The sequence below is a fragment of the Schistocerca piceifrons genome, chromosome 7, assembly GCF_021461385.2.
Source record: "Schistocerca piceifrons isolate TAMUIC-IGC-003096 chromosome 7, iqSchPice1.1, whole genome shotgun sequence".
NCBI lineage: Eukaryota > Metazoa > Arthropoda > Insecta > Orthoptera > Acrididae > Schistocerca > Schistocerca piceifrons.
In genome coordinates, this window is record NC_060144.1 from 509,765,184 (window position 1) to 509,787,942 (window position 22,759).

The window sequence follows — 22,759 nt, forward strand, 5'->3', positions numbered from 1 at the left end:
GAAGAACCTCTTCGTAAATTTTCAAGTAAGCTTTACGCGAAAATTCATTCTGTTCGTTAAGATTTTTATCCTTGGGTTTGCTCCATGTGCAGTCTCCAAGTTAGTGTCAATACTAGTGATTTCATATTTATATGTTGATAACTGCGTACGTAGCGCAGTTTTACTTTGTGCAATCGAATGTTCGAGTAGTCTCCCCAAAGCAAGTCTCTTGACAGTAATCACAAGTTATAAACACTGGAGCGTAAATACTTAATCTTTCCTCGTGAAATGTTATGACAGATCGTGTGTCCAAACATATTTCCGGTTCTAAAGGCAATTTTACGTTGGGTTCAAGTAGTGACCTTTAAATGTCATCAGAAATTGTGCAACTTTACGTCATGCTGACTTAGTTTTCCGTACTTTAGTTTCGTGTTGCGCGAAACCATAGTGCAGTCTTACTCATTTGTTTCCGCAATCTACTTAAAGATATCGATTTCCCTCTTTATCTCATCTGTCCCGATGGCATAACGTTGAGTGAAAATAGGCTTCCTTGTACCGCATAGGCTACCTTCGCGTGGATTATGGTGATGGTGCATGTCAGTTCTCTAAAGTTATCAAATTTATTTCCCTCTAGCTTATGAAATGGTCATGTAATTGAGGACATTATCGTTGTCTGTTTCTATAGTACATTGTATTTTAGGATGCATGGTACACATTTTTGCAGCACCTACTTCACGCCTTCATCATTGCCATTAAATAAAATTATAGCGTCATCGATATACTTCTTATAATAAAGGACTAGGTTTTTAACTCATAGATGCTTTCCGAAAAGTTAATTTCGGACTCGTTGAAACAAATGTTTGCAAAATGGTTCAAATGGCTCTGAGCACTATGGGACTTAACACCTACGGTCATCAGTCCCCTAGAACTTAGAACTACTTAAACCTAACTAACTTAAGGACAGCACACAACACCCAGTCATCACGAGGCAGAGAAAATCACTGACCCCGCCGGGAATCGAACCCGGGCGCGCGACAAATGTTTGCATTAGTGCCAACCAGACTGTTGTAGCCAGGCCCTCAACCTGGTGGTAATTCTTATCGCTATGCAAGGAAAAAGTTAAAGGACAGTGTCAACTCCAGGAACTCTACCAATACACGCTATTATTATTCCCGCGCTATTATCGTTAAACAGCCTTTGTAACATTTGCAGTATTTGCCAAAAGCTATAGTTATTTTTTTTAATATTTCCTCCTTTCTTCTCCCATTTTTCAACTTACAATAAGGGTCCTAAGTGTATTGTTACCCTATTCATTAAAATTAAGGCCAATTCTTAAAGTTGTATTTTAACAGGTGGAAGACTCAAACTATGCTGATCAGATATGTTTAATTTTCACTACCTTTCAATGTATACAAACGACGAAAATGTACTATACACACTGTACTCTGAAGTTGTTTTACATTTGAATCTGATCTTTTACTTTAGGACGCATCAAACGAACTGAAATTTATTACATTATCATGTCTTTAGATTTTCTTGACTTCAGTATTAATTTAATTTGTTTCTTTATGGAGAAGTTGCTTTGATGAAGGTTTAATGTACTAGCCTATGATACATGCACATGACTACACAAAAATTTTTACACCACCCACAACCATTGTTTTACGTTAGTTGCCATACTGCATTTAGCGGCGCCAGATGTGTGTGTGTGTCTTACGTTATTTTGTCGTTAGTTGTGCAGCGTCTGATGGTAATGTCGCACTTCCGTAATTTTTATTGTTTAAATCTCTTATTCCTGTTCCGACTAGACCTGAAGATAATTTGCACTGCGGATTGACGCCGATACTTGGTAATAAAATAAGTGAGACAGACAGTGATGATTTATCATAACAACAGATATCATGACTCTTATGAAATGGCGTGAATTGTGAAAGCACTGCCTATAGCGAGGATAGTATATCAGTTGAGAACGTTTATGTTACTCACCCGACAGTTTCAAACGTTCAGTCATTCCTTAATGCATTCCCATCCTCGCATCCAGGGACTATTATCCTGTTTTGCATTTGAAACTATGACTTGGTGGTCTATTGTTTGCAGATGAGTAGCAGCTCCTGCAGGGCTGTCCATAAATCTGTAAGTACGAGAGGGTGGAGAGCTCTTCTGAACAGCACCTTGCAAGGCATCCCAGACGTACATATCTGGGAACTTTGGTGGCCAGCGGAAGTGTTTAAACTCAGAAGAGTGTTCGTGGAGCCCCTCCGTAGCAATTCCGGACGTGTGGGGTGTCGCATTGTCCTGCCGGACTTACCCAAGCCCGTCGCTATGGACATAGTCCCCTGCTGACATGCAGGGTCCAGGGGTTCATGAGGTTGTCTGCAGACCAGTACACGTCCATCCGCTCGATACAGTTTGAAATGAGACGCCTCTGCCCAGGTGACGTGTTTCCAGTCATCAACAGTCAATGTCGGTGTTGACGGGTCCAGATGAGGCGTAAAGCTTTATTTCGTGCAGGGTACACGAGTGGGCCCTCAGCTCCGAAAGGCCATATCGGTGATGTTTCGTTGAATGGTTCGCACGCTGACACTTGTTGATGGCCGAGCATCGAAAGCTGAAGCAATTTGCGGAAGGGTTGCACTTCTCTCACGTTGAACGATTCTCTTAAGTCGTCATTTGCTCCGCTACTGCAGGATTTTTCCGGCCTCAGCGATGTCGGAGATTTTATGTTTTACCGTATTCCTGATATTCACGGTACACTCGTGAAATGGTCGTCGGGAAAATCCCCACTTCATCACTACCTCTGAGATTCTGTGTCCCATCGCTCGTACGCAGACTATAACACCACGTTCAGACTCAGTTAAATCTTGATAACCTGCCATTGTAGCAACAGTAACCAATCTAACAATTGCGCCAGAAACTTGTCTTACTCAGGTGTTGCCCAGCGCTGCGCCGTATTCTGTCTGTTTGGATTTATCTGTATTTGAATACGTACGCCTATACCTGTTTCTTTGGCGCTTCAGTGTATCAGTGTTGTCCCATAGTGATTATTAGAATAGAATCTCTGCTATTAACTGCCGCCGGCTGCGGTGGCCGTGCGGTTCTGGCGCTGCAGTCCGGAACCGCGGGACCGCTACGGTCGCAGGTTCGAATCCTGCTTCGGGCATGGGTGTATGTGATGTCCTTAGGTTAGTTAGGTTTAAGTAGTTCTAAGTTCTAGGGGACTTATGACCTAAGATGTTGAGTCCCGTAGTGCTCAGAGCCATTTGAACCATATTAACTGCCTTAACTCACTCTCCACAACCGTCCGCAATAGCCCACCTTCACGTGAGACTGCTTGTTTTATTAAGGTGGGTATGGAGGTCATTCTTATGGTGTCAAACAAGCTATGCATCAGAATTACGAAGTGTCTAACGAAGCCAGTGTACACTGTACAATTTACGATGACGCTGAAGGCCAATTTTCAACGATTCAGCGGATCAAAATAGTATACAGGGAGCACGGCAGATTACCGGTTGTGTTTGAATGGAAATAATGTTTATAGTATGTTGTTTGAACTTGCTTCAGCTGGGATAGGAAAGCTATAGCCATTGACATACAAAAAAAAAATTACTACAAAAATGTCAGTCATAACTAGACCGAATGTACATTGTCCTACTTACGTAGAACAGCCGCTAGAGAGTCTTGGTGGTGTTCATGTTTAGTATTGTCACTAGGCCTGCAAGGGTACACAAGGGGGGGACGGGGTGAACTGTGTCAAGTGTCGGGTGATGAGTGAGGAGGACATGGAGACGTCGAGTACTCGTGTGAGACAGCGTATGAGTGGGGCCTCATTGTGAATCACTATTTTTTAGACTACGCGAATCGTGCAAATATCCAAATTTTTGGAGCCTTTGAATATGAACTGGCCTGAGACTGGAATGCACGGGATCGTGAGAGCAAGCATACACGTCGTCAAGTTTTTGGTCAGCCATGTCCAACTGAAGGGAAAAACGGCGTATTGCGCCCAAGCATCTTGTATGCTCTTCAGACCTGCCCCTGCCACCCGAGAACAAGTAATGGACTCCCTGAAGGGGTCAGTGTCTTCTTGAACCATTGTTCAGAGACTAGCAGCAGCCGGTCCAGGGAACTAGTCCCGTGCCGTCAACACTACGACACAAATGGCTGAGTTTGGAACGGTGCCAGCGAGCGAGGTTGCCCAGCAGTTAGCACCCTGGACTCGCATTCGGGAGGACGACTGTTCAAACCCGCCTCCGGCCATCCTGATTCAGTTTTTCCGTGATTTCCCTAAGTCGCTTCAGGAAAATGCCGGGATGGTTCCTTTGACAGGGCACTGCCCACTTCCTTTCGCATCCTTCCCTAGTCCGATGTGTCCGGTGACCTCACTGTTTGGTCCCCTCCCCCAGATCAACCAACAAATCCTGGAGTGATGCCTTGATTGGAAGGCATTGTCTGCTGATAGATGATGTTGAATGTGTTTAGCGATGATCCACATTTCAGCACTACCATGGACTACCAACGTCTTCTAGTAAGGCGGCGACTTGGGAACAGATTGCATTCTCTAATGTTTTGGAGAGAAACAGGGGTGTTGCTCTTGGCATTACGGTATGGGAGTCAAGAAGCACGAATTCAGGTCGTGACTATTAGTGACTGAGGGAACTCGTGACAGCACAACGGTGTCCGACGTAGATCCTGCCAATTTTCAACGGGACGGAGTTCGTTCGGACATGGCACATCTCTCTATGAACTGCCTGCGGAACTTTGAGGTACTCATGTGGCCAGCAAGATCTCAACATCTGGCCCCGATGATACATGTGTGAGGCCAGCTTGGACGTACGCTCTGTCCCAGTGCCAGCATTTCAATGACCAGTTACAACAGGTGCGGATGAGCTTGTCACTCGAGACAATGCAACAGCTTGATGACACCCTTCCCAACCGACTCAATGCTTGCAGTCAGGCCAGAGGGGAGTGTAACGTTATGGTGATACGGTGGCTTGCACTGGCAAGTTCCTCGTAAATTTGACTCCATATTGTAATCGCTGAAAAAACATCACGTACCTTCTCAGGTTCGAATCCTGCCTCGCGCATGGGTGTGTGTGATGTCCTTAGGTTAGTTAGGTTTAAGTAGTTCTAAGTTCTAGGGGACTGATGACCTAAGATGTTAAGTCCCATAGTGCTCAGAGCCAATTGAACCATTTTTGAACGTACCCTCTCAGCTCGTCAAGTTTCTTTTCGTTTCTCCCTCCCCTTCTGAACCCTGTAAAAGTATCTCGAGAAATATGGATGTCTTAGTTAACACCAATTATAACGTAGCCTTTAATATAAAACATATTAGCTGCATAGAGTTTGACTTTGTGTGTGGGAGGTGATACGTGACTTACTTCACAATGCTTTTCAAGGATAAAGTTAAAACGTCGAAAAGCAGGTTGAGCAGTGCTCACGTATCAGGCTTTTTCGATTTGCCAAAAGAGAAGATAATTCAAAATAGAAGAGGTTGAAAAACATCATCCAACCAGCTGAAAACAAAGGTTTATAAGCCCTTTAACTAGGTTTCGATGTTTCTAAAAATATCTTCAGAAGACAGTTGGCCTTTGTCCCGAGCGTCATGTACATGTAACTTATGCCAATATTTTATCCTCTGACTTCTGTTACAATTTTATGTTGGCAGGAGCCTCTACCTGTGGGCATTTACTGGTGAGCATTCATTCTGAAGTACACTTACTGTAATTTGGCTGCTGTCTAAAGGCATGGCTTAGGACAATTCTTGTTTTTGACAATTTTATGATAACAAGAGCCGCTCGGCTTCAACTAATCTAATGTACCATTATGTGATGTAATAAGGCCCACTAGCCGGCCGCGGTGACCGAGTGGTACTAGGCACTTCAGTCCTGAACCACTTGGCTGCTACGATTGCAGGTTAGAATTCTGCCTAGGGCATGGATGTGTGTAATGTCCTTAGGCTAGTTAGGTTTAAGTACACTACTGGTCATTATAATTGCTACACTACGAAGATGACGTGCTACAGACGCGAAATGTAACCGACAGGAAGAAGATGCTGTGATATGCAAATGATAATGCACGACCGCATGTTGCAGGTCCTGTACGGGCCTTTCTGGATACAGAAAATGTTCGACTGCTGCCCTGGCCAGCACATTCTCCAGATCTCTCACCAATTGAAAACGTCTGGTAAATTGTGCCGAGCAACTGGCTCGTCACAATACGCCAGTCACTACTCTTGATGGACTGTGGTATCGTGTCTACGTTGCATGGGCAGCTGTACCTGTACGCGCCATCCAAGCTCTGTTTTACTCAATGCCCAGGCGTATGAAGGCCGTTATTACTGCCAGAGGTGGTTATTCTGGGTACTGATTTCTCAGGATCTATGCACCCAAATTGCGTGGGAATGTACTCACATCTCAGTTGTATTATAATATATTTGTCCAATGAATACCCGTTTATCGTCTCCACTTCTTTTCGGTGTAGCAATTTTAATGGCTAGTAATGTATGTATAACAAGAGCCGCTCGGTCTCAACTAATCTAATGTACCATCATGTGATGTAATAAGGCCCACTCCTTCTGAAGAAGGTATTTTTAGAAATATCGAAACCTAGATCAAGGTCTAATAAGCCTTCGTTTTACAACTGGTTGGCTGATTTTTTCCAACTTCTTCAGATTTACACAGTTGCTGTTTCACAGCCATGTTTCAGATTTTTAATTCCTAAAAGAATTGTCACAACTCGGAGTCCTGAGGAGAGACGTGCTGTGTCAGGAAGGTCGGCCTGCCCCGACACCTCTGCCGCTCCTTCCTCGCCTCCTTCCAGGCAGCCAGACGGTCCCGAATTAACTGCGCGGGCGTCGGCGTAGCGCCCCATCGGCCATCGGCCAGCGATCGCCGCCTCGTAGCTAAGCGGCGTTAGCGCCACAACTAATTATAGCGCCTGCACTAATTAAAACTCACGCGCAGCCGCTACTGATCACCAGCTGCATCTGGCGACGCCCCGACGACAGCACCGAGTCCCAGGGCTCGACTTCTGTACCGTGCTGCTGCTGGGTCGCCTACACAAAGGACTCACTCATCGGCCAGATGGAAAACTTTCTCTTACAACGGAAGTTACCTCGATCACTAAATCTGATATCGACCATGTAATGGACAGAGGAGCCGGAACCTCCATTTCTAGTTTCGTACACACTGAGGTGACGAAAGTCGTGGGATAGCGGTGAGCACGTATACAGACGGCGGTTTTATCATGTACACGAAGTATAAAAGGGCAGTGCACTGACAGAGCTGTTGTTTGTACTCAGGTGATTCATTTGAAGCTGTTTCCGACGCGATTGCGGCACGCAATGGGAATTCTCAGAATTTGAACGCGGGATGCTAGTTGGATCTATGTATGTGACGTTAGCGAAGGAAATGTACAGAGGAGAAATGACACAGGTGAGAAGTAGTGTGGGCATGACAAAGTTTCCAGTAAAAGTAGGGTTACATCAAGGGTCTGCGCTTAGTCCCTACCTCTTTGACCTGATTATGGATGTGCTGGTGAAAGATGAGAAGAAGGAAGCGCCGTGGAATATGATGTTTGAGGATTATGTGGTTCCTTGTGAGCAGAGCATCGACAGACTTGAGGAAAAGCTAGAGGATTGGAGGAAGGCACTAGAAGAAAGAGGGATGAAAATTAGCAGGACAAAGTCAGAATATTTAGCACTGAAGGATTTGCAGATGAGATCTTGCAAGATCCAGGATGATGAGCTGAAATCGGTCTGCAAATTTAAATACCTGGGGTCGTACATACAGAGGGACCGAGGACTGGAAGGCGAGATACAACACGGAATAAATTGCGGTTGGAACAACTGGGGGAAAATGAGTGGAGTGTTGTGTGACAAGAAGGTGAGCATTAGGTTGAAAGGGAAATGGTTCAAATGGCTCTGAGCACTATGGGACTCAACTGCTGAGGTCATTAGTCCCCTAGAACTTAGAACTAGTTAAACCTAACTAACCTAAGGACATCACAAACATCCATGCCCGAGGCAGGATTCGAACCTGCGACCGTAGCGGTCTTGCGGTTCCAGACTGCAGCGCCTTTAACCGCACGGCCACTTCGGCCGGCTGAAAGGGAAAGTGTACAAGTCGGTGGTGAGGCCTGCTATGATATACGGGGCAGAGACGTGGCCCAGGAAAGGAAGATGCAAGTGGCGGAAATGTTGATGCTGACCTGGATGTGTCGGGTAAAAAGGAAGGACAGGATTAGAAGTGAATTTGTTAGAGGGACTGTGAAAGTGGGACCCATGGGTAAAAAAAGATACAAGAGAGCAGACTAAGGTGGTACGGACACTTACAGAGAAAAGGGGAAGAGTATATCGGAAACGGAGTAGAAGATATAAAGATTGAAGGAGCGAGAAGGAGAGGAAGACCGAAGATGAGGTGGAAGGGTTGAAACGTCCCCTTTGAACAATTTATACCTGACTGTGCTTAACCAGACACACAATATTTTTAGCGCAACGCAATCTGACTTTCAGAAATCCCTACAAAAGAATGGCCCTGACTAACATTAAACTATACCTTTCAGAAATCACTTACCTCACAAAAATCTTGATTACTCGAACTACTGCAATACAGCGAGCGCCACTACTGTCAGCTAAATAAAAGATTCAAACTACGGAAGGCACTAACTACTGATAGGGATAGTTGGCAAATGAAAGATATTAATAGAGAACAAACAATGTATTTACCTTAATAGTCATAATATATATAGCAGTTCATGACAAATTACAAAACTCCGCCATCTCTCTCCCCACATCCACCACTGCTGGCGGCTCACCTCCAACTGCCCAACGCTACGCGCTGTTAACATCCAGCTGCCGCTGCCCAACACTACAATGGCAGACAACAATGCAAACTAGCCACAGACTGCACACAGCACAGCCAGTGATTTTTTATACAAAGGTGGCGTTACCAATAAAACAAACCTAAACAGCCTACTTACAGGGTAAGATATCTGGGGCCCTAAGGGAGAAAGGATGGAAGAAGGAAGAGGCAATGGATAGAGTACTATGGAGGAGAAGGATCCAGAAGAGCAACGCCGACCCTAAGTGACGTGGGACAAGGCGACGATGATGAAGAAGAAGAAAGATGATGATGCTAGTTGGATCTAGATAGATGGGACATTCCGTTTCGGAAATCGTTAGGGAATTTCAATATCCCCGAGATCCACAGTGTCAGGCGTTTGCCAGGAATACAGAATTTCAGACATTGCCTCTAACCTCGAACAACGCAGTGGCCGATGGCCTTCACTTAACGGCCGGCCGGAGTGGCCGAGCGGTTCTAGACGCAACAGTCTGGAACCGCGTGACCGCTACGGTCGCAGGCTCGAATCCTGCCTCGGGCATGGATGTGTGTGACATCCTTACGTTAGTTAGGTTTAAGTAGTTCTAAGTTCTAGGGGACTGATGAGCTCAGAAGTTAAGTCCCATAGTGCTAAGAGCCATTTGAACCTTCACTTAACGACCGACAGCAGCGGCGTTTGAGTAGAGTTCTCGGCGCGAATAGTCAAGCAACACTGCATGAAGTAGCCGCAGAAATCAGGATGTGAAGTATTACGAACGTATACGTTAAGTCAGTGTGGTTAAATTTGACGCTAATGGCCTATGACAGCAGATGAATGACGCTAGTGCATTTGCTAAGAGCCCTACATCGCCTGCCGCGGCTGTCCTGGGCTCGTGACCATATCGTTTGGATGCTAGACGACCCGTGAATTTTTGAGTGGTCAGATAAGTCCCGATTTCAGTTGGTAAGAGCTGATAGTAAGGTTCGTGTGTGGCGCACACCTCACGAAGCCTTGCACCTAATTTATCGTCAAGGCACTATCCAAGCCGGTGGGGGCTCCATAATGGTGTGGGCTGTGTTTACATGGAATGGACCGGCTCCTCTGGTTCAAATGAACCGATCATTGACTGTCAGTGGCTATGTTCCTCTACTTGGAGACCTCCAACAGCCATTTATGGACTTGATGTTCCCAAACAACGATCGAATTTTTATGGATGACAACAGGCCGTGTCACCAAGTCACAATTGTTCACAACACGTCTAAGTACATTCAGGACAGTTGGAGCAAACGGTGTAGCCACCCTCATTTTCTGACTTGAATCCCTTCGACATTTATGAGACATTACAGAGAGGTCGGTTCGTGCACAAAACCATGCACCAGCAACACTTTCGCGATAATGGAGGGCTATAGATGCAGCATGTCTGAATATTTCTGCAGGCAAAAAGAGTGAAGCGCCCCTAAGAGAGGAAGAAACGAAGTGAAATTTCATATATTGAGAGGTTATGTGATCCTTTTTCAGCGGGTAGAAAATCGAGTCAAATTTAGAACAACTTGGCAGTAGAGTGTAACGTAGCACCCAGTCTGGCCTGAATCCATGCGCTGATTCCACTGGGTAGGGTGTTACAAGGTCGTTGTATCCCCTTCTGACACAAGACGGCACACAGCCGTCGTAACTGGTCTTCGGGAACCAGGATCCTGGATACTGGAGCTGAGTTACGGTCGAGCTGGTACCACACATGTTCTATCAGGGACCGATCTTGCGGCCTCTCTGACCTCTGGAGCACCTGCAAATCACGCAGACAGTTCATAGAGACACGTGCCTTGCGTGCACCTGTGTTACCCTATTGAAAAATGGTACCAGTATATTTTTCCACGAGGGGTAACGCATGAGGACGCAGGATGTCCATGACATACCGTAGTGCCATCACAGTTCTCCCTGTCACCACCAGCCATTACCTAGTGATACTCTATGACTGCCCATATCATGATGCCGGTAGTAGCACCGCTGGTCCTCTTCAAAACGTTGGACAAATCGTATGTCTCCCTGGATCGGCGCCGTACTCGCCCACGATGGTCATCTGAGACAGTGCAGAACCGATATTCATTTCTGGACGCAGTGTGATCCCACTGATCCGCAGTCTACGCTTCCCGGTCACGAAACCACAGAGACGCAGTGGTTTGAGCTGTAGCGTTATCGATAGCCTTCGCATGGGACGGTAATTTCCTATTCCCTCTGCAGGTAGTCCTCGACCAGCGATGGTGGTTGACACACACTGTTGCAGGGAGCAGATTACTTATTCTCGGACGGCAGGCACAGATGTGCTTGACGCACAGCTCGACGATCCTCCATTCCGTTGGTCAGAGGTCGTATGTTTGCCTCACATTCCCGTGCAGTGCAACATTGGGCCACTGTCACATCCGTATGCTTTTCAGTGATGACTCAACATCTGATTTCGTTCGCGCCCGTTACATACACTACCAGACGTGGTAACAACGATAAACACGAAAAACACTAATGTAAAATGCAAGGTTCGCAGCAGAGCTTCTGTAAAGTTTGGAAGGTAGGAGGCGAGGTACTGGCAGAAGTAAAGCTGTGAGTACCGGGCGTGAGTCGTGCTTCGGTAGCTCAGTTGGTAGAGCACTTGCCCGCGAAAGGCAAAGGTCCCGAGTTCGAGTCTCGGTCGGGCACACAGTTTTAATCTGCCAGGAAGTTTCATATCAGCGCACACTCCACTGCAGAGTGAAAATCTCATTCTGGAAACATCCCCCAGGCTGTGGCTAAGCCATGTCTCCGCAATATCCTTTCTTTCAGGAGTGCTAGTTCTGCAAGGTTCGCAGGAGAGCTTCTGTAAAGTTTGGAAGGTAGGAGACGAGGTACTGGCAGAAGTAAAGCTGTGAGTACCGGGCGTGAGTCGTGCTTCGGTAGCTCAGTTGGTAGAGCACTTGCCCGCAAAAGGCAAAGGTCCCGAGTTCGAGTCTCGGTCGGGCACACAGTTTTAATCTGCCAGGAAGCTTCATATCAGCGCACACTCCGCTGCAGAGTGAAAATCTCATTCTGGAAACACTAATGTACTCCGAGGGCCATTCTAACTCTCACAAAGAATTGCAGCTCTAATCGCTTACATACCCATCTGCGGTGAGTACGTGTGCGAAATTATACTGACATCCGTCCAATCGGGGCCTCACTTTTTATTTGTCAGGCAATGTAGTATGATGAAGTCTTCGGACATTAACAGCATGATGATATCAGTTTCGCAGAGGACATGTGGTCTGTATCAAACGACATTTCTTCAAATATTCACTGTCACGTCTGTGATGGGCTTGTGACCAAAGGATGTGAACTGTCGTCTGAATGGAGAGCGTCTAAATTGCATCGTAACTTGTACGACTGATAAAACTGTACACATATTGTTCCAAAATGTATATCTTTACACGACCCGCAGTTTTTTATGACCAAACAGGGCTGGACCAATTACTTTCGTTATGTAGATAAGCATCTGTATTAATCGTGTTATTTGCCATTCATCAGATTACATTAGATTTGTACTTGTTCCACAGATCACGAATACCACACTTCGTAATGATGTGGTACTATTATTTTACCAAAAGGTTTCTTTACAAGCCAAAAATCAAGTATTTTTATTTTTTTTTACTTTTTCTAAGACTACTAATTTGGCAACGGCCTTGCCGCAGTGGATACACCGGTTCCCGTGAGATCACCGAAGTTAAGCGCTGTCGGTCCTGGTCGGCACTTGGATGGGTGACCATCCGAGCCGCCATGTGCTGCTGCCATTTTTCGGGGTGCACTCAGCCTCGTGATGCCAGTTGAGGAGCTACTCGACCGAACAGTAGCGGCTTCGGTGAAGAATACCATCTTACGACCGGGAGGCGGTGTGCTGACCCCACGCCTCTCCTATCCGCATCCTCCACTGAGGATGATAAGGCGGTCGGATGGTCCCGGTAGGCCACTCGTGGCCTGAAGACGAAGTGCTTTTAAGGCAACTAATTCATATCTAAAAAATCATCGATTAATTGGAGTTGTTATTCAGAAATTATTTAAATTTGTTGTTAAACATTGGTTGACTATCTGCCAGACTTCTGATGCTCTCTGGTAAGTGTCTAAAGACTTTTGTGGCATTACAATTCACCCCTTTCTGTGTCAGTTAGATTTGACACAAATTATTGAAGATCAGTTTTCACCTAGTGTTTTAGCTACGCACATAGGTACTGCTTTTGAATTGGAGGCTAGCCGAGGTGGCCGAGCGGTTCTAGGCGCTCAGTCCGGAACCGCGCGACTGCTACGGTCGCAGGTTCGAATCTTGCCTCGGGCATGGATGTGTGTGATGTTCTTAGGTTTGTTAGGTTTAAGTAGTTCTAAGTTCTAGGGGACTGATGACCTCAGATGTTAAGTCCCATAGTGCTCAGAGCCATTTGAACCATTATTGAATTGGGGTGGGTCATTAACAACAAATTTCTTATATAGCTACTGTGAATATCCCTAGTTCCTTAAATGAAAGTCTGCAAGATTATCTTGGTTGTGCTCCAGTCATTATTCTGATTACACGCTTTTGTGCAATGAACAATTACTTCGTTAATCAATCTATTACATCTATCGTCGATATGCAAGTCGACAAAGTCCTGATATACACTGACCTGACGAGTGCTCGACAGCCTTTTGCAAAGGCGGCCGAACGGAAAACTGCAAATCCCTTGGCAGGCAACGTGCTGAGAAGACTCAGCTCATGTGCACTGGATACAGGGTTTCCGTGATATTAAGTGCAGCGAAAGGGCTGAGAAACTGGCAAAAATGGTACAGCATCTGTTACGTACCCCTACCATGCATTGATTTTCATAACACACTCGCCAAGCAAGAGAAATCGGAATGAACAGTGTTAGTGGACATGCTACTGGGCTGTTCAGCAACACTTTTCATATCGCTCTTAGTGCTCACGAGGGAAGAAATCGTTATTAAGAAGCAAACAGCATGCCACATGAATATTAATAACACCAGACAAATGTTAAAATTAATACTGTTTGCTACCGGTGATTCATGCCTCATTAAATGTGCACCAATGGAATGTGAGAAATTCAGTCATTCCAGAACAATTAGAGAGTAGAATATTTCGAAATTTCAGGAGTACTTTTTTCTTAGCGTAGCTCTTATTTCTGTTGTCAAAAGTATTATCCGCTTCATCCGTCTTTGAGAAGGTGAATTTTGAAGTCTGAGTAACTCTCTTATGTTTTCACAATGTATACTTCTGTACAATAAAACTGTACATTAAAATTTGTTGCTTTTACTGCTTTGTGTGGCCAGACTAACGTACTTCGTAGACGACCCCTCGCACAACTGTTAGCTTATCTTTATGCAGTTCGGTTATGTAATAAATTGAGCTCTATATTTTGTAACGAAGTCAGAAAGACGTCCTTTTTGTAGCATTATAAAGCGTTTCTGAAGAAGAGAAGTCTGTTAACATCGTATGTAGATCAAAGTGTCAGGAAGCCTTTTTTGAAAGTATTTGTATGGAGCGTAGCCATGTATGGAAGTGAAACATGGACGATAAATAGTTTAGACAAGAAGAGATGATTCAAATGGCTCTGAGCACTATGGGACTTAACATTTGAGGTCATCAGTCCCCTAGACTTAGAACTACTTAAACCTAACTAACCTAAGTACATCACACACATCCATGCCCGAGGCAGGATTCGAACCTGCAACCGTAGCAGTCGCGCGGTTCCAGACTGAAGTGCCTAGACAAGAAGAGAATAGAAGCTTTCGAAATGTGGTGCTACAGAAGAATGCCGAAGATTAGATGGGTAGATCACGTAACTAATCAGGAGGTACTGAAAAAAATTGGGAAGAACAAGAATTTGTGATACCACTTGACTAGAAAAAGGGATCGGTTGTTAGAACACGTTCTGAGGCACCAAGGGATGACAAGTTTAGTACTGGAGGAAAGCGTGGCGGGTAAAAATCGTTGAGAGAAACCAAGGGATGAATACACTAAGCAGATTCAGAAGGGTGTAGGTTGCAGTAGTTACTCCGAAATGAAGCAGCTTGCACAGGATGGGGTAGCATGGAGAGCTGCATCAAACCTGTCTCTGGACTGAACACCACAACAACCACAACAACAAGAACATACGAACCGAACCGAACCAATACATTACAGTCGGCCGTACACTACGTGGATCAGGCGTTTCTCGGAAGCACCACCCTTCGGAGAACGTAGGCGCGCTGTGAACGGGAGTAGCTGTTGACCTCGGTGGATACTGTATAGGAGCTTTCCCGACGCAGCGATCATAGTCAGACGACACTTTATTCTAACGTGTAAGTACTCGGAAACGAGAGCAGACGTAAAACTGTATATCACATAAATATTGTACGTAACCGAGTTTAAAAGGGTTTAAAATTACCGATATTTTCATTGATAATACTCTTTCCTTCAAAAGTACGTAGCAGTTACTCCATAAATCAAACCTAATTTACACAGACAGTCGTAGAATTTACTTAACACTGAACATAAGATCAATGACTATTTTTTACTTTAGTTGAAAATGTCTTCCTATATTAAATTGTAAAACAGAATCCAAATTGTGATAATATAGCTACGACAGCGTCAGCATACTGGTGCACAGCACTCAGAGCTAAGGTTGGTAGTGACCGCCGGAAACAAGTAAATATCGGTCGAATGTCACACGCACCGTCTTCCGACATAACATCAAAACTGCCACTCCCGTCAGCCACAGCACCGACAGTCTTCTTAGAGTGGACTATCGATTGACTCTGCTATAGTTCGTACACAATCATAAGGAATTCCAGAAACGTGGATCCCAATAACAAAGAAGACTATAGTAATTGATTACGAGATTAATGATCACCGACGTGTTCACGACACATCGTACAACTATGGAGAGTACACATAGAAAGATATGTGAGAAGGCTCGAACTTGTGGAAGTACACTCCTGGAAATGGAAAAAAGAACACATTGACACCGGTGTGTCAGACCTACCATACTTGCTCCGGACACTGCGAGAGGGCTGTACAAGCAATGATCACACGCACGGCACAGCGGACACACCAGGAACCGCGGTGTTGGCCGTCGAATGGCGCTAGCTGCGCAGCATTTGTGCACCGCCGCCGTCAGTGTCAGCCAGTTTGCCGTGGCATACGGAGCTCCATCGCAGTCTTTAACACTGGTAGCATGCCGCGACAGCGTGGACGTGAACCGTATGTGCAGTTGACGGACTTGGAGCGAGGGCGTATAGTGGTCATGCGGGAGGCCGGGTGGACGTACCGCCGAATTGCTCAACACGTGGGGCGTGAGGTCTCCACAGTACATCGATGTTGTCACCAGTGGTCGGCGGAAGGTGCACGTGCCCGTCGACCTGGGACCGGACCGCAGCGACGCACGGATGCACGCCAAGACCGTAGGATTCTACGCAGTGCCGTAGGGGACCGCACCGCCACTTCCCAGCAAATTAGGGACACTGTTGCTCTTGGGGTATCGGCGAGGACCATTCGCAACCGTCTCCATGAAGCTGGGCTACGGTCTCGCACACCGTTAGGCCGTCTTCCGCTCACGCCCCAACATCGTGCAGCCCGCCTCCAGTGGTGTCGCGACAGGCGTGAATGGAGGGACGAATGGAGACGTGTCGTCTTCAGCGATGAGAGTCGCTTCTGCCTTGGTGCCAATGATGGTCGTATGCGTGTTTGGCGCCGTGCAGGTGAGCGCCACAATCAGGACTGCATACGACCGAGGCACACAGGGCCAACACCCGGCATCATGGTGTGGGGAGCAATCTCCTACACTGATCGTCGAGGGGACACTGAATAGTGCACGGTACATCCAAACCGTCATCGAACCCATCGTTCTACCATTCCTAGACCGGCAAGGGAACTTGCTGTTCCAACAGGACAATGCACGTCCGCATGTATCCCGTGCCACCCAACGTGCTCTAGAAGGTGTAAGTCAACTACCCTGGCCAGCAAGATCTCCGGATCTGTCCCCCATTGAGCATGTTTGGGACTGGTTGAAGCGTCGTCTCACGCGGTCTGCACGTCCAGCATGAACGCTGGTCCAACTGAGGCGCCAGGTGGAAATGGCATGGCAAGCCGTTCCACAGGACTACATCCAGCATCTCTACGATCGTCTCCATGGGAGAATAGCAGCCTGCATTGCTGCGAAAGGTGGATATACACTGTACTAGTGCCGACATTGTGCATGCTCTGTTGCCTGTGTCTATGTGCCTGTGGTTCTGTCAGTGTGATCATGTGATGTATCTGACCCCAGGAATGTGTCAATAAAGTTTCCCCTTCCTGGGACAATGAATTCACGGTGTTCTTATTTCAATTTCCAGGAGTGTAGTTCATATAAGGGAAAGCGAATGTTTGACTTCGATTTGTTGAAAGTGTTCTGCCAAAGTGGAGTGCACCTACGAGTAGGTTACACCAATGTGCAGTATTGTTCCGACTTTTGGAGTCCTTGACAAGTCGACGGAACATCAGAAATGGACCGAATTCATAGACGCGTCGCTGTAGCCCTACTAAAGTGTCACAGAAACGCTCCAGGATCTTAATTGGATGTCTGGGGAAGAAAGACGACGTAGTTCTACTGGAACGTTGCTGGGTAAATTTAGATAACATCTGTTCACAGGAAACAGTCCGAGCATTATGCTGCTCCCAAATTATATTTCGTACAGGGATAGTGAGAACAAGATGAGAGAGATTAGCGCTCGTACAGACACACATTTATTTTGTTTAGCTGATAAGATTAGACACTTCAAGCCGTCAGTTATATCGGACTAGTGTTTTACACCTACAGTAATTCTACATTGAGGTGGAAAGTCATGGGGTAGCGATATGCACATATACAGATAACCGCAGTACCGCGTACACAAGGTGTAGAAGGGCAGTGCATTGGCGCAGCAGTCATCTGTACTCCTGTGATTTATGTGAAAAGGTTTTCGACGTGATTATGGCGGCACTACGGGAATTGAACGCGGAATAGTAGTTGAAGCTAGACATATGCGACATTCCATTTCGGAAATCGTCAGGGAATTCAATATTCTGCGATTCACAGGGTCAAGCGTGTGCCGAGAATACCAAATTCCAGGCATTACCTCTGACCACGGACAATGCAATGGCCGACAGCCTTCACTTAATGATCGAGAGCAGCGGCGTTTGCCTACAGCTGTCAGTGCTAACAGAGAACCAACACTGCGTGAAGTAACCGCAGAAGTCGGCCGTTGTGGCCGAGTGCTTCAGCCCGGAACCGCGCTGCTGCTACGGTCGCAGCTTCGAATCCTGCCTCGGGCATGGATGTGTGTGATGTCCTTAGGTTAGTCAGGTTTAAGTAGTTCTGAGTTATAGGGGACTGATGACCTCAGATGTTAAGTCCCATAGTGCTTAGAGCCAACTGAACCATTTTTAACCGCAGAAGTCAATGTGGGACGTAGGACGAGCGCATCCGTTATGGCAGTGAAGCGAAATTTGGCATTAATGGGCTTTGACAGCAGACGACCGACGAGAGTGCCTTTGCTAGGAGCACATCACCTGCAGCGCTAAGCTCATGGAATATTTATGGGACATAACCGAGGTGTCAGTTAGTGCACAAGCTCCTGCACCGGCAACACTCACTAATTATGGACTGCTATAGAAGCAGCATGGCTTAGTATTTGTGCAGTGGACTTCCAACGACTTGTTGAGTATGCCACGTCGAGTTGCTGCAATACGCTGGCAAAATGTGGTCCGAGACGATATTAGGAAGTATTCCATGACTTTCGTCACATGAGTGTACATCATAGTTATGTAACGGTATAACAATACCGTCACTGCAATGTGTATTAATTTTTCGTCAGCTGCTGCCTCTGATGCTGCTGCTGCAAAAAATATAGTAATAGTATAGTATACGTGGTTTCTCTATTCACCAAAGTACCTGTGGATGACACATTACAACTGTTGGCTGCTCATTTCTCCTCAGAAATTTTGAAGTTGTTCCGGCATACCTTGACGACCACTTATTTTTTATACAGTGGAAATTATTATGAAATGACGGATGGAACAGCCATGGGTTCGCCACTGTCACCAGCAATAGCGAATTTTTTCATGGAGGACTTCGAAGAACGAGCCCTGAGCAGTGCTCACCTCCGCCCATCATGCTTCTACAGATACGTCGACGATACTTTTTTAATCTGGCCACACGGCAGCGACACGCTGCAGCAGTTCGTCGAACATCTGAATGGTGTACATCCAAACATAAAATTTACATTGGTGGTAGAGAAGGAAGGGAAGTTACCTTTTTTAGATGTGTTGGTAGAGCGAAAGCCGGATGGACGACTGGGCCTTTCTGTGTACAGGAAGCCAACCCATACAGACTTATATCTGCATAGCCATAGCTTCCATCATCCGTCTCAGAAGAGAGCTATGCTGAATACTTTAGTACACAGAGCCAGGACTATTTCCGACAAGGACCACCTCGGTCCCGAGATTAACCATTTGACGACTGTTTTCAAGAGGAATGGTTATTCTGCCGGTGAAATTAAATCAGTATTGTCCAAGAAAGTAAGACACGATGCCGGCCACATACAAGAAGAGGACCAACACATAGCGCGGCTTCCTTTTTGCGGTGCTACAACGAGGAAGATAGCCAGAGTCCTGAAGAGGCAAGGAATAAAACCAGTTTTCCGACCACCTAGGAAAATTAAGGAAATGTTGAGACCAGTCAAAGATAGTCTCGGCTTAAGAGTGCCGGGAATTTATACTATTCCTTGCGAATGCGGCAAGAATTACGTGGGCCAGTCTGTAAGAACCGTTGCCGACCGCTGCATCGAGCACCAACGCCACCTGAAATACAGGTATTTGGAAAAATCAGCGGTGGCTGAACATAGCCTGCTTAACAAGCATAAGATTTTATTTGAAGAAACCAGAGTAATAGCCCACACATCGAATTACTGGGACTCTGTGATCCGGGAAGCAGTCGAAATTAGACTTAGCGATAATAACTTTAATAGAGACAACGGCTATACACTTAGCAACACTTGGAAGAGTGCACTGGATAAAGAAAAATCGCAGAGAAAAACTTCTCGCACTTTACCTCCTGATTCAAGGGATGGCGCTGCAAGCAACGCGGGATAGCAACTACATCTATGGAAGTAGAGGGCACCACTTCGCTACGCGCCATATCGCTGACGTATTCCAGCCAATAAGAAGCCGCCCTTTGCATATAAAAGTGGGAACCTCGCTAGTTCACGACAGTCAGTTTTAGCCCTGACGACGACCATGGAGGTAGTGGTCGAAAGCTTGGAGATTTATCCTGATTTGACGCGGCATGTACACCGAGAAATTTTTACTCAAGAAATACGTCGCGAAAGACTTCGTAGCCATAGTAATAATTTGTTTTTGTTGTATTAAGTCTGAAGACTGCCTTGATGCAGCTCTCTCTTCGCCGCACTAACCTGTGCAAGGCTCTTCATCTCCGAATAGCTGCTACAACTTACATTCTTCTGAAATTGTTTACTGTATTAATCCCTTGGTCTCCCTCTACAACTTTTACTCTGCACACTTCTCTCCAGTTCTAAATCGGTCGCCCATTGATGTATCAAATGGGTCCTGTCAACCGATCCATCCATTCTTTCAGTCAAGTTGTACGGCATATTTGTTGTCTCACCAATTGTGTTCAGTACCTCCTCACTAGTTACCCGACCTATACATATCTCTAACATCCTTGTGTAGCAACACATTTCAAAAGCTCTTATTGTTTTCTTGTCTGAAGTGCCTATCGTCCACATTCTACCTCCATATAAGGCTACATTCCAGACAAATATCTGCAGAAAAGACTTCCTAACCCTGAAAAATCTGTATTCTACGTTATCAAATTTTTCTGCAGAAATGCTCTTCTTACCACTGCCAGGGTACATTTTATATCCTCGCTACTTTGACCATGAAAAGTTATTTTACTGCCCAAATAGCAAAACTCGTCTACTGCTTTTAGCGTCTCGTTCCCTAATCTAATTCTCTTAGCCTCCCCTGATTCAATTTTACTACCTTCCATTACCCTTGTGTTGCATTCGTAAGTGTTCGTGTTATATTCTCACGTGAAGAGAGTTTTCATTCCATTGAACTGCTACAACCCAACTACTGCTTTCCTTTCCTTTCAAGCCTCTATACTCTTTACAACTGCCACGTTGTAAATAGCCTTTTGCTTCCCGCATTTTAGCCGTGCTACTTCCAGGATTTCAGAGAATGCACTCCAGTCAACACTGTCAAAAGTATTCTCTAAGTCTACAGATGCTATAAACGTTGCTTCGGCCCTCCTTAACCCATCTTCAAAAATAAGCCGCAGGCTCCGTATTGCTTCTCATGTTCCAACAGTTCTCCAAAATCCAAACTAATCTTCCCTGAAGTTGGCTTCTACCACTTTTTCCGTTCTTCTCCTTGACATAAATATAATCGTTATTATTATTAGCATTATTATTGTCATTATTATCATTGTCATCATTATAGCAGTAGTAATGGTAGGCAGTATCAGAAACAGAATATGCTTGTAGGTGTAAAGTAGACGCCGTCCACAGACGGTGGCGGTTTCATCGGATTCGACCGCCGCGCCTTCCTCCGCGAACGACGTCATTGGATTTGCGGTATGGAGAGGTGTGGTATCGGACACCGCTCTCCCGGCTGTTGCCAGCTTTCGTGATCTGGAGCCAGGCTTACTCAGCTGGTTTCAAGAGTCTGACTACACCCCGTTCCAGTCCTCCCGCCATGGTAAAAACTCCCTTACGTTACCGAGAATTGAACGCGTGTCCTCCTAGTGGGAGTCAGCCGATTTGAGCACTTAGCTATGGATACGTACTTGTAGGGATACAAAGGTTTTGTGACGTGAGTTCTGTGGGGGACATAAGTAGGTTGACTGAATCATTTAAACGTTCAGGGATACGACGAATGTGTGTATGAAAAGAAGGCTGTTTAATTGTAATGATGTGAGGAGCACGAACAGGCGTGCAATGGGGACTTAGTCGCGAAGTTGACATTTGTGTTAATTAGGACAGTATTTCATACTGAGGCCAATGGCGGCACGTAAACGCACCTTGCGGACATACGTTTACTTTCGTTATCGTTGACATTCACGCCTGTCAATTTTCATTTCATGATAAGCCCTATAAATGAACATAAATCACATCACAGTGTAGTCTGAGAGGGTGCATGTCCAACAGCAAAAAAATAGCTCTTTCATTAGCAAGCAGAAATGTGAGACTTCCAAAAATAAACCTACTTCAAATAGTTGCCTTAAAATTACACGAGGAAGACTGCATAATAAGAAAACCATGGTAACAAAAACAGAGTCTTTTTTAATTTTTATGCGAAAAATAATTGAGCTGTCACACTCCGGGCAAACTTTTTCCGTTCCTTCGCCACGCTATCTTACATATTTAATGGCACTCTGCGCCATCGGTTTTCATGTGAGTTCAGGACGAACCGCGCAACGGGAGCAAGTTTAAATTGAAAATTATACGCGCCATTCCTGATTAATCCGTTGTGATGAACGCAGCACTCACACTACTAATATATTCATAGGCCATGGAATCCACTGAGTAGTACATGAATTAAATAACAGTTGTAGTCCTTAAACAGCCTGTTTCTGGAACGTATTAAACTGTGGCGAGCTTCATGTTTGGTAATGATGTTCATAAATGTCGTAAAAGAGAAGACCCACTCACACATCTTGTTTAAACAAGCTTCGCATGTTCTTACAGTAAATGGAATTGGTCACAACCGCCCCTTATACAAAGCGATCCGTTTATCTCGACCATCGCAAATTATTTTTTTTTTGTCCAGAAAAAAGTATCAAGCACAGGCTGTTTAGCTACCAAGGGGACATTAATCAGCATTATTTCTGCACTTCGTTCGTTACAATGTTATCAACAGCACAACGTCTTTTTAACATAGCAACCTTTTATATTCGTTAGCGGT

General features: G+C 45.5%; 1 non-coding gene and 1 pseudogene across 1 annotated transcript; both read left to right on the forward strand.

Moving 5' to 3' along the window:
• The first annotated feature begins 11,710 nt into the window (after nucleotides 1–11,710).
• On the forward strand, nucleotides 11,711–11,785 carry Trnal-caa. Its single transcript has one exon. It is a non-coding gene; the product is annotated as a tRNA-Leu (tRNA).
• A 684-nt stretch (nucleotides 11,786–12,469) lies between these two features.
• On the forward strand, nucleotides 12,470–12,587 carry LOC124709401 (annotated as a pseudogene).
• The last annotated feature ends 10,172 nt before the right edge of the window (nucleotides 12,588–22,759 follow it).